The sequence below is a fragment of the Protopterus annectens genome, chromosome 10.part0, assembly GCF_019279795.1.
Source record: "Protopterus annectens isolate FY-2018-M chromosome 10.part0, PAN1.0, whole genome shotgun sequence".
Classification (NCBI taxonomy): domain Eukaryota; kingdom Metazoa; phylum Chordata; order Ceratodontiformes; family Protopteridae; genus Protopterus; species Protopterus annectens.
The window spans coordinates 1,608,247,166-1,608,263,604 of record NC_056744.1 but is presented as its reverse complement, the minus strand read 5'-3'; the positions used below and the strand labels follow the sequence as shown (position 1 = coordinate 1,608,263,604).

The window sequence follows — 16,439 nt, the reverse complement described above, 5'->3', positions numbered from 1 at the left end:
CTCGTGACCAAACCACACCAACCATGGGTAAATCCAGCATTGCCTCCACCCAGGTGTGGGTTATTGCTATAATACACTACAGGTGTCTGGAGTATATGATTTTTTTTTAGCTTTATTATTTTTTTAGTCTTGACATGGTGAACACAGCTGTGATCAGTCACGTCAGGGTGCCATCTTCATCTGCTCTGTAATTTGCTTTTTTTTAATTGCAGGGTAAACTGTTTAGTATAATTATCCACTTGTTCATTGAACTAGCAGTATTGGAAAGGCATGCTGTCTAGAAAAATACTACTAAGTGGGAGAATAGTGTTACTTTTGGTCATGGCTGCTGGAACCAAAGGGCAAGGGGGGCACTACCACCAGCTGTCCAATATGCCCTAAAACTGTTGTCAGACTAAAGATTACATGGAAGCATTCACATTTGTATTTCTGAGGTAATTGCAAGCTCAGACAGCTGGAAAAAGATTGTTTGAGTAATACATTGTCTTTTTCTGGCTGCCCAAGCTTGAGGTTACCATGGAAATACCTATGTGAGTGTATCTGAAGATTACCAATCAGCCTCTTTCCACAAGAATTTTAGGCAATGCTAAAAATAATGGGGATGAAGGCTCAAAACCAAGGACATTTTTTAAGCATTACTTACTCATTTAAAATTTTAACAGAACAGGTTTTGCAACAACATGCATTTTCTGAGCAATAGAAGTGTTAAACTTTAATGTGCAGCATTAGTGACTGATTGTAATCCTCTGCATACATTTTAAATTTTGCTTAAGAATTTTGGCTTAAGACAAAAGTAATGGTGGGGGATAAAGGGCCACAATCAGGGACAGATTTTAAATATTGCTCTTATAAACTCAGAAAGCTGCTAGAATAACAGGTTTTGTATTAGCATGCATTTTCTGAAGGATGTGAAGTCTCAGATTCAAGTGTTTCATTATTTAGGGAGTAGAATCACAGGATCATAAGATCTTAGGAAGTTACTAGGCTATTGGCCCTGAGGCCCTTACAAGCCTAGCCAAGAATTCAGTCCATGTTCTGACAAGTCAGCACCATAATGTTTGCAAATGAGATTGTATCGCTATGATTTATTTTCATTTATATAAATGTAAGATTGTCTGTGTCACACATGATAATTTAATAAAGATGTTTCTTGTAAATAAACAAAAAGGGAGGGAAATGCATTATAGAAGCTGGAAAATAAGGTAGGACTACAATTCCACACAACCTGTATACCCCTTTCTGGTAGCTGGAGGACCATCTAAAGGATAGATGAGATTGGATACTAACTTTTTGCTCTTATCTTAGGGAAAGGGGATGCTGTGCATTGGAGGGTAATAATCCCTCAAAACCTTGTACAGCATGATACAGTGAGGCTTCAGCTGTAATGTTAGGGAGGTACATAAGGAATCAACCTTATAGTATCACTGCATATCCTGTGTTCCTTGGGGGCATTAGGAACAAACATTAAACATATCCTTTCTGTTACTGCCCATATGAATCTGATGCATCTGTGTCTTATTGTTCTTCCCAGGCATACCCCTCAACATCTTTATTCAAGAATTTTGGATAAAGACAAAAATAATAGGGAGACAAAGGCCCAAATCAGGGACAATATTTTAAATATTACTCAAATTCATTTAATTAGTTAATAAAACAACAGGTTTTGCATCAACTTTATTACCAATAAGAAGTATGAATGTCTATTGTCTGACATTATTGACTGAGTAATCATCGGTAATTTATCAGAAAGGCCACAAACTGGAGATAAAAATCAGGGGCATTTGATAAGTGTGAGTCTAAATCTGTATGTTTGGGGGGGGGGGGGCTGAGAAGCTCTGTGCACTAAACATATAGATATTATAAGACTGCCCATGGTAGAAGTGGTGAGTAACTTGGAAAGTTGTAATGGGCACATTCCATTGATAAATATTAAGAACACAATAAAATAAAGAAACCATAAAAGGCTGTGGTTACCTCACTCACAGTGAGGGTTTACATATTATCTCTATGATAACAAGATCAGTTATCCTAGTAGGTGTGTGGAGGATATAGCAGACATCACAATTAGACTTTCACACCCCAGAAAGTGAGGAAGAAGTAGAAGGTGGTAGCTAGCTATACATTTTCAGTAAATCCATTATAGTCCACAAATCTCTGCCTGTCTGGAAAAGGCAAAAAGAGCAGAGGTGAAAGAGCCGGGTCTATATTAGCATATCAAATGGTAAAAATGTTGAACGCTCACATGAGCAAAAACTTGCTATTGTGGGGGGCTGCACCCCCCACACCCCCCGCTAAATATATTTTCTAACTCCGAGGTTGCACTACAGTGAGGAAAGGGCAAATATTCCAATCCTCACTGTACCGTGACCCCAAAAAAACAAGTTTGTTCTGCATTTTCGCTCATGTGAGCATTTAGCATTTTTACCATTCAATATGGTAATACAAACCCAAAGAGCCATATAGTACTATATGTGTGTGTATGACAGAGAGAGGGAGAGAGATACCAAAACGAGTGTGTGTGCATGGTCAAAAATTTGCTTGTAGCAGTGACTGATACCATTTTGATACCAGTTTCCAGGCAGCTGTGCCACGTGGAGAAGAAATGAATGTTACAACTGCTGTGCTTGTGAGATATGGTTTACATAAACCTATGATGTGATATAGTAAGAAAATGTTTGTAATGTGTTACTGGACCAAGATGAGTATAACCAAGAACAGGGCATACTGAACACTGCTGGACTGGAATTAGGGGATGCCATGTACCACATAACTGCATGGTAAAAAAATTGTTTCCAGGTTAATGAACAACATACTTGGTAGATTGGCATGGGTTAGAACATGTGTCTCTGAATACCATGACAAAGTGTATAGATGTTTCAATATGAGAATAGCCCCTCTTCTTACATTAAAAACTTTCAAACACAAGTTCAGTGGCACAGTGTTAAAGGAACAATGTTTAGCCAACATTGCTATTGACCTTGGCTCAGTTTGTGTCTACCCTTGATGGTAAACTAAATTAAATGGCTGAAGGTGCTCCTGAAAGAAGACCTAGTGACCTTTATACTAATTATGAGCCACTGGTGGAGTTCAATATTCATTATTTGAGGGGAACACAGGAAGTGGATATAAGTTGGTAACTTTCTTACTGAATGTTCTACATTCATTATCACTATGTGTCACGATCCCCGGGTATTGCACAAAAATAAAGGTAGAGCATACCTTTAAAATTCCACCACTCAGCTTTTATTTGTTACAAAGGGAACACATAAGCATAACAAACTGAAGGGACTTAGAGCTGCATTTAAGTGGTCAGTGCAAAAATCCAATAGTAATACCAAAGAGAACAAAGGTATCTTTCGTGTATAGGTGTCATGGAGAAGAAATAGGCTTATTGCTCAAGAAGACAGTATTGCATGCTCTTCGACTGTTTTTTCCTAAGGTAAACTTTAATGGATGGAGGATTTAAAGCATCCCAAAAGTCATATCCGGTGTTATTTGCTGCAGTGAAGCAGAGCAGAATCCCAATGTGAGTGCCCAGAAGGTGCCTGTTCCTCATGCATGGTGTGACTTGAAACTTTTTGGTTAATTCTGTTTGCAGATATGTCTTTTATGTCTAAGCAGTTAGAAACTATTATCCTCTCACCATACTTTTAAGCAGTTATACAAGGATTTGAGGGACTAGCATTCTCTGGGGAAAGTTCAGTCATTTCTGATCAAACTCCAACAGCCTGCTTTCTAATGTCATGCATTTTACACACTCAGTTACCTGGGTCATATTCACTTGGGATCCCCTGTGAATATGTCATCCATTAGCCCAGATTGCTGTTGCTGAACCAGACCTCATCACAGGATACTTATGGCCAATACCTGCACAGTAGTGCCTCTTCCCCCTCTGCTTTATCATTGAGGTCAGTGTAGTGGGATAGAGGTCCTCATTGGAATTTATCTTCCTCCTTGAAAATGTCCTCCTAAATTGTAAGGAAAATGCAGTGACAATGACATACACAGATGAGTAATGGAAATATAAGTGCATAAAAACATTTCTGATTCAACACAATGACAAGTGTTGAATAGAAAAAAAATGTAATATGTGAACAAAGACATACTTGCTCTGTTACACTTTTGATGATTGTCTCTTTTTTGTGGCAACAATGTAATTGTATCTCATGTTTCTGCCCTGCATGAGAAGTATTTTCTTCTGTCCCAGTCCACCAACAAGTGCTGGTTAAGTAGTTGTCCACATCTACACAAAGAAAGTAATGACTAGCTTGGTAGGCCTTATCCTCTTTCTGAGGGTTGGGAGGGTGGCCTAATGGTTAAGGTGTTTGCCTTACAAACACAAGGTGCAGGGTTTAAGTCACAATGGATAATTAGCTAGGCTTAAAATGGCCCACAAGGGCAGTTAGCCTAGTACTAACCTATTATAGGAGCACATCCCTTGAGATCCATCCCCTCCCCAGCTAACTTTGAAACTGCCAGTGACAAATTCTTTATCTAAAACCAATTTCCTTTGTGCATATGGCCTGCTTTTGTACAGTCTGTTAAATATTAAAGTTATTTTCTACTTATTTTTGTTTCCTGCACAAAATGTCCATCTGATATATCTTGGTGCCCCACCTATATCTTCATTTCGAACTGCAGTGACTGACTAGTAACCCCCTCCCCATATGGCCAGTTGATGCTTTATCCAGTGCAGACCGTCAGCAGAGAGAAGGTTACAGCTTTGCATTATAGTGCTATCTATGCTTCTTACAAGGGGTTTTACTTAGTTTTAACTCTCCTGGTGCTCTGGGTATGTGATGTTGTCAGCAAGCTTGCACCACACTTCCATATTTGCAGTATTAGGCTGACTGCCTGTATCCCTGTTCTTTAATGAGCCCTAACATTTTTTCCAGCACCCTTCAAAAAAGTATGTGTAAAAAAATATTGCAATAATTTTTATGCATCCACTTTAAGTTGCCTAGATAAGTATTGTTGTACCAAAGGTTCCAAACTGATTCTATTTTCTGCATGGTGTGCTTTTCCTTCTGCCCTTCTGTTGCTGTACTTTAGGTTACAGGCTTTTATTCTGGTGCTGTGTAGTTCATGCTGAATGTTTACATTGTGCTGTAAAGTATGATGTTCTTCACTAATTTGCTTTCTGTCATGAACCTTCTATAATTATCCTTTCCTGAATGGACATGCCGCAGCTCTGCCCTCTGGGCAAGTTTGATTTCCTACCCATTTCTACTTGCCTTGTTCAGTGACCTGATTAGGTACATATTTAATTCGACCTTCTAAGTTCCAGTTACCTTATGATACCTTCTGAATATGGCTGCTGTTTAGGAGATCACTACATCAACTGCAGTACTTCTGGTTGTTTCCTTTGTCAATGGGGATGGCTTAAATGCACCCCTCCAGTCTTCCTCACATTTATAGTTTCACTTAATGGCCTCACATCCTGCCCATTTTTTAGTTGATAATTATTGCATTTTCATAACTCAGTCCCTTTTACTCCCTCATTCTCTTGTTGCAATTCATGTTGCTTTGTCTAATTCTCACTGATACCATCTAAATGTTGAATGCGAACAAAAGGGATGAAGGTAGAAATATATATAACAAGTAACATGTATATAATACACAACATGACTCTATAAACTAAGTTAAAGAAGTTAATATGCTTCAAATGTGGCTAACAGCTAGTCAGGGGTAGTGCTATGTCCAGTCTCAGAAAATACCATTGAGGAAGAACTTACAGCCAGCATCAGTTTGTCTGAGGGGGGTAGTTTGAACTGAGGTAGGATGGTGGGAGAGGAAATGGACAGGTCCAGGGACAGATAGGGACATGATGGGTGAAGTAGAGCAGACTGGAGAGGGGCACTCTGTCAGGTTGCAGTGAAAATGTCAAGGCAAGTGAGGGCCAGTTTTTTTGCTGCAAGAACTCACAGACAGTATATCCTACCTAGGCCTACCCCCTTGTAAAAGTAGGGATAAATGGTGAGATAGAATCCTGTGCTTCAGGTTTGTGATGTCTGCAGCTGGTGTAGATAGTTAGAGTTTAGGTTGTCACAACCATGTAAATAGAAGGCAGGATCGGTAAGGGAGGTTAAAGTTTTGTGCGGGATTAGGATATGGAACTGCACAGCTGGTGCCCCATAGCATTCATGGCATCAAGGGAGGTCTGGGGATTTGCAAGTCCAACCTTTTTTGGCAGAGTGTAAGGCAGCTTACAATGTGAAGCAAATTAAAGTGAAATCTGGGTTATAAAAATTTGCTGAAATGATTAAGGCCAAATGTCAGCAGCACCATGGATGTGTAGTTGGTAGGGTATGTTATCATGATGTGATCACACTAGATAACGTCTCTCAAAAAAGCCTGCTTTGCACCCCATCTCCTGAAGCAATGGCTCAGAACTGGCAGATAAACACATTGGTACAGCCATTGTGATCCATCAGTTGTATCTGTGTCTTTTCTTAGAATGAATTGTATAAAATGACATGGTAAAGTAATTGGGCATGGCTAGGACTGAAATTAATACACAAGAGTATCTAAACAAAATGCTGAATGTGAACAACGGAGATAAAGGTGCAGATCTAGATGGTAGTAACAAGACCCTAAAAAAGTTAAAGTGCTTAGAATGTGGTTAAAAATCAGTGAGTTCAGTCTTAAAAAATTTCAACCAATTCCACCCGACCCCTAATTCTTATCGCATGTTACGTTTGCTGAATTCTCTCACCACCTCCTGACTTACCATCACTATCTTTAGCATCGATTCTTATTGACTTGTCTGTCCTTTTCTTATCCAGTATCCAGATTTGGTGTTGCCCCTTCCTTTTCTCCCTCATTTCCTTCCTAACTTCTACCCTTTTACTTATTTCCCACGGTTCTGTCTACTAATAGCAAACCGTAACTATTAACATGAGACTACATTTACAAAGTACATTGACTCAGAGAGGCACACCTGAATATCACTGGCATCAAGACGAATATACCTTACTTGAAGCCTGCATTTCTATCTAAGTCATCTCATAATTTCTATATCTGAACGTTGTCTGAGAGCACGAGTTCAGCTGTTGTATGTTTTTCTCCAGAAGTAATCAGGCCTTCTAAATGAGAGACCATGAAAAAAGTAGTATTGTTTTTGTCTTCTCAGTAAAGGGCTACAGTGATTATTGATTACAATGTGATAAAACATAGCCAAACACTATCCTAATTAGGCACTTTGTGCAAATGCCTTATCAGTGGTCACCTGGAAATTTAAATCACAGTTGCTTACATACCTTCTTCAAGAACTTATAAGAAAATCATGCCAGTGACCTAATTGCTACCTTGGTGATTAGACATAAATGCACCATGATGGAGAACTTGAATGTTCAGTAGCACACAAATACCAGAATTCAGGTTACAGACACTTTTACAAAGTATTTAATCAGACGGCTATTACTAGACACAATGATATTGCTGGCTGGCACACTATTAGAGTGAACTGTTACTAATTATTTTGACAGACTGTCAAAACCTACTCTTCTCCCGCTTATACTAAGTAATCATACCTTAGTCAGCACTACCTTCTCAGCAAAAAATAAATAAAATTAACCCCAGAGACATTGCTGTCTTGTAGATCATTCACCAGGAACTACTAATACCCACATCTGTTAGAACTGTGTTAAGTCAACTGAAACAAAGTACTCATTCAAAAGGACTAAGACTCTGCTTTAGAATGTCTATTAAAGTTCTTAACATTGCTAAAACTAAAAACACTCCTCCATTGCTTAAGAATGGCTGTCATTAACTTGCTTAGTGAATAATGGATTTTCTGCACTACAGCTTTAGAGAGAGATAAAACCTCAACTGCATACAATACTCAAGGTTAAAATCTGTCTAGGAAACCTATTGCCAGCTAAGAAAAAGAATAGATATAAGTTACTGAGAGTACCAAATGCTTTTCTGTTATGAAAAAAGATCAGTTCCTTCTAAGAAATCCTTAGAATTTCTGGAAGGAAATATATTTTCTCACAAAAAAGCAGTAATAAGTAACTACTAGTTTTTAAGGAGCTCGTCTGCCATAATCCCATGTTGATATTTTCTACTTACATACATATCAAAATTATTTCTGAAGAAAGTTAATGACTTACTTTTCAATGTCAGAGAAGTATTTTCCATAATCATCTAAGATGATGTGTAATGTATCTGTTATTTTTTTTATTAATATTCATTTTTAGTATTAAGTTCCCCCAACTTGGTGTTAACTGTTCAGTGTATTCTAGGCATAGATTTCAAATAGAAGTAGATAAGACATTGCCATTTAGACAAGGCAGAAATCTCTTGGTAATATCTACAAAACAGAATATAATAACCATGCTGAAGACTTTTGGAATAGTTCAGGTTTTCCATTGCTATGACATTTTTTTCTAGTAAGAAATGCAACCTTTTCAAGTTCTTTTTGATGGCTTGTGTTTGTACCTCTTCCACAGGACTGGCCTGATGGTTCCTTTACATGCACTCAGCTGGCCCATTTGTTTCATGGGTGAGAGTCAGGCATTCCTAGGCTAGGTGACAGCCATATGGAATACTAGTTTCTGCTTTGGTAGCCCAGTGTGCAAATCCATCCCCCAACAGTGAGAGTCGAGTGGTAGGGAGTAGCTTACCCCTCTCCTAATGGAAGATCGTTGTCCTCCGTTACTGTAGCACTCTGAGCTTTACTATGACTGCCTGCTGCAGGAACATGCCTCCACATACTTCTTCAGCTATACGTGTCTGTACATTTGCAACGCGTGCTTATAGGCTCATGCTTCATGAGTGCAGCACCTACTCCTTCCCGTTCAGATGCCTTGCTTGAAGGCTACAAAACATAACATTGTATTCAACAGCAGGTCAAATCATTGAGGTATAAAATGGTACAGTGACCTCCATGCAGGGATTAGACATGCTCTTTAGAATTAGATGGGCTACAAGAATATGCTTTTCTGACTTTCATAAATGAACATCAATCAAAGCGCAATTTGTTACCTGCCATTGTCCTGGGATCCTTAATGATGGTATTTTTTATGATATAAGCGCTTATTTTTAATCGTGATATTGCATTTACTGCCATCAAAGGTGAGCTCATTACTATTGCACTGAGTGTATATTTTTGTAGACTATCTTAGATAATTGTGACATCTGTTATTGAAACAAATATATTATTTTTGTAGTAGCCAGTGTATCTGGTTGTCCACAATCCATTTCCACTTTTATATGTGAGAAGAGTCAAAAAATAAAAGAGGTCTATAGTACAAAGCCCTGTGACACACAAGCGGTATCCCCTCTTGAAGTGCATAAAGATTGATGATTTAATACTTTTAATGTGTCTATTATTCCCTTATCACATGACTTAATACAGTCAAGATGAACGGTATGCACTGTCAGCCCTTTATCAGGTGCTGCTGCTATCACCTCTACAGAGAATGTCATGAGATTTAAAAAGGTAAGCTCTCCCTTTAACACACCCATATTATTGCAAATCTAAAACTAAGTTTCCCTGTGTTATTTTGGGTAGCTCTATTACAATTCTGTCAATGGCTTAACAAAGAATAGAGGCAAGACTGATGGATCAAAACTTGTTTGGGTCTGATGTGACCCCACTGCTTATGGAAATGTCTACCACTATAATGTGATGTAATAGGTCAGGAGTATGCCCACATACCAATTGTTTGCTTAACATGCTTTATACTGGCTTGGTGTGGTTTTCATTGATTCTGTATAGGAAAGCAGCGAGTATATCATCTGAGCCCACAGCACTTGCATTTTATTCATTTTAGTTCTGGCAGCAGTTATTTTGACTGTAGTTCTACTACAGCAGACGTCTCCCATTGTCTCTATAGCACTTTAACATATTTATTTGATTATTATGACATCTGCTCAATATTTTTTGCAAGTGTATTAGTTACATCTTATGTCTGGGTGATCACATCATAATATTTTGCTTATTGTAAATGGAACCATTTCCTCAATTGCTGGCGCAATTTCCCAAATTTCTGTAGATTTATTAACCAACTTCACACATGTATCTTGTGCTTGCTGCCCCCCCCCCCCACCTTGAATACTACTGTTGGCCCCTTCTCGGGTTTCTGGTTTCTCACCTACCTTGTGATTTCAGCAGATATACCTAAAAACTCCTAAGTTTGTTAAGCTTCTTCCCAACTTTGGCAAGTAGAAGGTTATGGCCTGTCAGAAAATTTCCTGAAATAATATGATACCTTTATCTCCATTCTTCTCATACATTTTAGCTTCAACTCTCAGTTGGTAAGTTCCTAGTGCTTTTGGAAACAGTCACTGTTACTCCCACATCTGAGCATACTGTTGACCTAAATATTTAAACTTGTATCTAGACTTTCTGTTGTCTATACCAAGAAAGACTTTGGGAAGAGCAGTTCTGTGCTAAATCACCGAATTCCTCCATTACGGTGATTTAATGAGTGATACGCAGTTTAAATTTTGAACAGGGCACAGTACCTCCACCATACCACTCAAATGTCCCTGATTTTCAGGGACATCCCTGACTTTTGACTCAGATTTTAGCTCTGTCTCCTTCCTACAACTGATGACTTTTGCAGAAGAGGTGGTGAATTACACTTAATAAATATAGACATATTTTACTTCAGAAAATGTACATTAATTCACATTCTCGTATTCTATGTTTCAGGTTAATAGTACCAATATTTCAAAAGTGTCCCTGATTATTTCTGGATTTCTCCATGATTCTGGTGAAATTTGTCCCTGATTGGTTGAGAACTATGCTACTGGCCTGTCATCTCACCAGTATCATGTCTGCAGACCCGGACAAGTTATCTGAGTGTGCCTTGCTCCCTTGTCTTCAGCTTATTCGACTTGACATTTCAGCTAATTACTCACTCCACAAAGTAGGATGTACCAAGGCTCTTATACCTCAGTGAGGTGTGCATCAAGGATCAGCCCTTTACTCTTTCTTTTTTTTCCTTAGTTATAAACATTCTTAATAGTGATTGCAAACATTTCCTTTGCTGATGACTTTTCATATATAGGCAACATTGGCTTGTTATTGCATCAGTATGGTTAAATCCATGTATCTTTAATTCAAGGTTAAAGATCTTACCATAAACTTATTTAAAACTCATGTTATACTGTTACCTAACTTCCGTGTATCCATTGTTTGTCAAGAAACACTCCATCCCCTCACAAACTTGAACTTGATAAGTTCATAATGAAAAGGAATAGATGATAAACGTATCTCTTAAACTCTTAGTGCAAGAAATCTGAACAAAGCCAAAATAATAGGGGGCAAAGGCTTAAAATCAGACACATATTTTAAATATTGGTCTTACAAACTTAGAAAGTTGTTAGAATAACATTTTGTTTTCATTTTCATGCATTTCCTGAAGAATATGAAACCTGAAACTCAAATGTCTTTCATTGTTTACTGACTTCAGACTTCAATGATTTGCTAGAAAACCACAACTTTTATGAGGAAAAGACCAAATTATGAGACAAAAACCTGGACATTTTCCGAAAATCTGGACAGTTGAAATGTATGATGATGAACACATGTACTTATTCCTAGTACTGAACTCTCTCTCATCTGCTGGCAAACTCAGAAACCAGCTCTACCAAACGCTAGAGGTCCTTAGTCTGTAGATGTATTATTAATGTTTTCAGGCATGAATACCACTTTAACTTTCTCTGAAAAGCAGGCTGGCTTTCGATCCACCTTTGCTGTAGACTTCCCATGTTCATCTTGCTTAGTAAAATAATCATCATCATTTGCCAATATCCTTCCCTCTGTTGATTATCTATTTTCATATCCCAGAAGATGTGAGTTGCAGTTCACAGAACTCTGGCAATCTCTGGATACCTCAGCATACCATACCACAATGACTGTCCAGGACAAAAACTATGGAATTCAGTTTCTGTAAGCATTTAAATGTTTTCCTATTTGTTCAGTCTTTGCTTTGGCACTGAAATTTTGCCTTGAACATCAGGTCATGAATCTTACCTATTCTGCTGATATATAACTCATAAATATATTTCTATTCCTTTTGCAATTGTTAATCCTTAACTGTTAAATCCGATGACCATCTGTCCTGACTTTAATCATTTCTGTTATGTAACTTTTCAGCAATGACAGGTCAGGTGTTAAAGTCTGTACATGTTAAACCTGGATAAATCTTTTTTTTTTCAATATATCCTGTATACACTTTGATGCTTGTCCTAAATGTATTTACTAGAGTCACGTTACCTGCTTGCAGTATACCCTGTATCTTCTTTGATATTCAGTCCTAAACTGTGCCCCTGCAGTCCTTACTAAGTGCCTACATCTCTTATCTGGTTGGGCCTTGGGCTAGCAACCTGAGCCTGTAGAACCTGCAACTGCTACTGAAACAAGTGCTGAAAGGTGCTCTTTGCCAAATGTACCACATGATGCATAAATGGGAAACAGAGAGACATCTCTTATCTAGTGTCATGGTTTGTGCTTAGGGTGATGTTACTACTTTGTATGCTGTATTTCATTTTTTACATACTTTGGGGTTGTATTCTTTATAATACTGTTATGTTATTACATATGATTCTGGTTACTGCTTCCATTAAATATATACTGCTTTGTTTTTATAAATAGGTCACAGCTAAAAAAGGTTCGCTGTTGTTTAGTCCATCTGTTTACTCAAAACAAATGAAGTATCTGCATACTCCATCTCACTGAGATAGGTTTGCTGACTTTCAGTTGCACAACACTGTCCTCTTGGTCAACCCTTTGGCACCAAAACCTCTAGCTAAATACAGGTCACTATCACTGCCGATGGAAGATTTACCACTGTGACACTGGGCCAGACAGTAAAAGTTACTTTTGAGTAGAATGTGTCCACATAATTGAACTGTAATACTTGGGGAAGGGGGATGGAAAACTCATAAGCATTGCTGAAAACAAGATCTTAGCAAACTCCCACCACTACCAAGCTCATAATTTAAGCCCTAATGAGACAAAAGTAGAAACATAGGATCTTAATGTCAGGTAGAGGGATTGCTTGGCCCATCAAATCTTACAGTTCATATGAATCGGTTTATGTTTGTCCCATGCAGTCTTAAATTCTTTTACTGTTTTAAGTAATACTGTGTTGAGAAGGCCGTTCCATCATCCACCACCTTTACTATGAAATAATATTTCTGTGTATCTCTCAAGCAATCTACCTTGTTTAATACAGTTATGTTCTGTTGTTCTTATGCATCTGTTTTTGAAAATGGTAGCCATATGGACACACTGGATTGCTATAAGGTACATAAACATTTATTTTTACAGAGCCCTATCTCTCATCTTGTAGAACACGCACAATATCTTTTACAACCTGTCTTTATCGGACTTCTGATGCAGAGACAAAGTGGGTGAAGCATATATTTGTATTAGTAGTCATAAAGTGCAGAAGGGGAAAATGAAAGAGAAAAGAAGATTGCAAACACTTTTAGATAATATAAAATGTGGCTATATCCTGGAGAAAAAAAAGTACCCGTGTTCTTTGCCTGGGGTGGGAGGGAGTAAGGCTTGAGTTAAACAGACCTGAAAACATTGCTCATGTTTCAGAAGCAACAGGCAAAGTACATAAGGAATTCTTAATGATATCAAGACATGTCACATACTAGAAACTAACCTGGATAGTGAATAGAATTTTTTTTAACATTTAGAATATTCTAAATGTTAGATTTGAGGATTTACTTCCAGTCCTGAAGGCCTCGTTGCCTTCATCCTGAATGTCAGCGTCTCCTGTTGCAGTCACTGAAAGGCCTGCAGCTAAATTTAGAGCCTACTGGAAAAGGTCAGGGGTTGTGGTTAAAGGTTAGCTATGAAGTGGGCATTACCATGTCCTTTTATAGCTGGCTTGATCAGTGAGTCTCAGGCACTTCACACCAGGACAGTCGTTCAGATCAGACCTCTTAGGAACAGGTACCACAAAGGTAAGTCAATGGAATGTATTATGGATGTGAAAGGATTTTACACTCGTAAGTTAAATGACCTACTCAAGGATTTTTTCTACTGCTGTAATTGCAGGTCTTAGGGTGCAGTATGTTTGAAGACTGAGAAAATGCATGCATATATGTGTGTTTTTGAATGTAGCTACAAGTGAACGAGGATGAAAAAGCAGAGTTAGATTCCAAGACTTCTATCAATTGAACACTTTTCTCTTTCATTATACCCTTTTACCCTTTTATGGATTTGTTCTTGGGAGCTCCCAATCCCCAGTTTTGTTGCATTTCTCAAGATCATGCTTCTAGAAAGAGATACAGTAAAATATAAAGCCAGCTGCCAGAGTTTAGCAAATATCACAGAAATGTTTCAAAGTATTATTTCTGGTTAATAAGTCTCTGTCATCCAGTGACCTCTGTTGTGTAAGGTACTAGTTGTTACTGTGCTACATGTAAAACATTTGGCATTGTAAGTCTGTTCAATGTTTCTTTTGCATCCTCTACAGCTATGCAATCATCTGTTCACACTCAGCCAGCTGAATTAACTATTACTATGTAGATATTTTATCCAAGACTGGAAGATCAACTACTGCTGAAATCACTCTCGGTTCCTCCTCAGCCTGTCTGATGTCAGAGGCATGCTTAGATTCCTTAGGCTTCTGGCGCTGGGAGCGGCAGCCTTTGCATGACACAGACACTTCCTCCTGAAAGGCTCTTGTTAAAAACACATTCTGTTTGCTGACTTTGAGTCCTATGGGATGAAAGCACATGCATGTTTGCTAAAGAGCTGTGCAGATTACAGTATGCATTGTTTCTTGCCCTGACATTTATGGTAGGGAGATTGAGTAGGCTGCTGCTAAAATTAGCAAGAAAGGGTGGGACCCGAATGTTGAATTTCCCATGTGTAATGTTGAGTTATCTGCCTGGCACTATACAGACAGTCAACATTAGTTACACTGTATATGCAGGTGAGTGAAGCGATCTTATTTTGTCTGTTAACCCCCTCACATAAACAGTACTAGACAGTACCACCAAAGAAGTGTTTTTATTTGAAATCAGCCTACCATGATGTGAAATGTTATGTACAAAAATAAAAGCAGAATTCATGTAGCTGAAAAAGGAGACACTGTCCGTGCCATGCTACAGTGAACAGTGCATGTTCTATTGTATTTTATAGATTAGTAATATGGAATTTATTTTCCCTGTTTCCTAACTGTATCTGTATGTACTGCAGACAGTTTGAAGGTGGTGAGATTTATTGTAAATCTGAAGGAATGAGTGTTTGCACTGACTGAGTTTGTAGTTTTAGGTTTATCTGACTCTTGCAAGAAACGATGTGATCTTAACTGCCTGACCTTCCTGAAGGGTTGTCCTTGAGATGTATAATGAAACCACCTGTCTTCTAGCATCCCATAAAAGACATCCTTCTCTCGTTTGGATTGGGGTGTAGAGGCATTACATGTTATGTTGCTGTTTCATTACCCACCCCATTGTTTAGGTCATATTTTGATGCTAAACCCACAGAATTCCTTAAGGTGTACCATGATTTCTGTTCTGTCATGCTTCGTATGCCTTTCTGTTTTGCCTATATAGTGTGCTAATGGTAATATGTTCTTAATTCTCGTGATACTTTGTGGCTGAGACTCGCTTCATGCCTAGTGCTTGCACTTTTTGGCATATTTTTAAGTTTCTTTCTGGCACCTGACCAGTTGGACCAAGGTCATGCAGGACAGATCACTACGCATGTACAGGACATGTCACCAAACGTCTTTTTCCTGGTTGTACACACTCTGAAAATAAATGACTGCAGTAGGATATTAAAGAATCAGAAGAAAGTTCTTTATGCATGGGTGCAACAGTCTGCATATCCACTCTGGTGCACTAGGCTTATTGCCCCCACCCCCCCAGTGGAACCAGTCTGGCACTATGCCATTTTACTCATTCATATTTGAGATGTTTGAGATTTCGATGTTCAGGGAAAAAAAATTTCCGTTATATGCCCCTGTAACTATCCCACATGCTGCATGATTTGCTTCTTATATCTGTAGTGATACACACTTAATCTGACCAGGGTGCTGGGGGGGGGTTAGTCCATGAACTATACATAGTTTTTTAAGGGAGTCTTTCAAGGAAGCTGCCATTACTTATAACATGTCTGCCTCTCTTTGATGTTGTGTCCACAGCCTCAATTATACTTTTCAACCAAGTTTGAATACTAGTCACTAATGTAAAAAATGAAGTTAATGTTCAGATGCATCCTAAATGCATTAAAATAAATGTTCACTACTTGCCAAGAAAGATAATGCCTTCTGACATTTCTAGTAACCCAGGGTTTACCGAAATGCACAAGTGTCCCTACGCCCTTTTCCTCCTTCTGCTTGCTTTTGTGTCACATTTGGGCTAATGCTGTTTTCTTGTATGAATAATGAATGTCCCGCTTATTTCTGAACAAATAATCTGGCTGTTTTCATGAAAGTCTGCTAGTGGTTAGT

At 38.3% G+C, this 16,439-nt stretch overlaps 2 protein-coding genes across 3 annotated transcripts in view; one reads left to right on the top strand and one right to left on the bottom strand.

Annotated features, from left to right (window-relative positions):
• Positions 1-16,439, bottom strand: part of LOC122813785 (gamma-crystallin S-like) — a 455,826-nt gene that overhangs the window by 199,144 nt on the left and 240,243 nt on the right. The gene's annotated exons all lie outside the window — the stretch shown is intronic.
• The window catches only part of ALDOA (aldolase, fructose-bisphosphate A), a 55,681-nt gene continuing 53,041 nt past the window's right edge, over positions 13,800-16,439 (top strand). Inside the window, exon 1 of one of the 2 annotated variants that reach the window (XM_044086280.1) lies at positions 13,800-13,938. The gene's annotated coding sequence lies outside the window, so the exon portion shown is untranslated. The remainder of the gene's footprint in view (positions 13,939-16,439) is intronic. The other variant, XM_044086281.1, reaches the window with a different exon arrangement.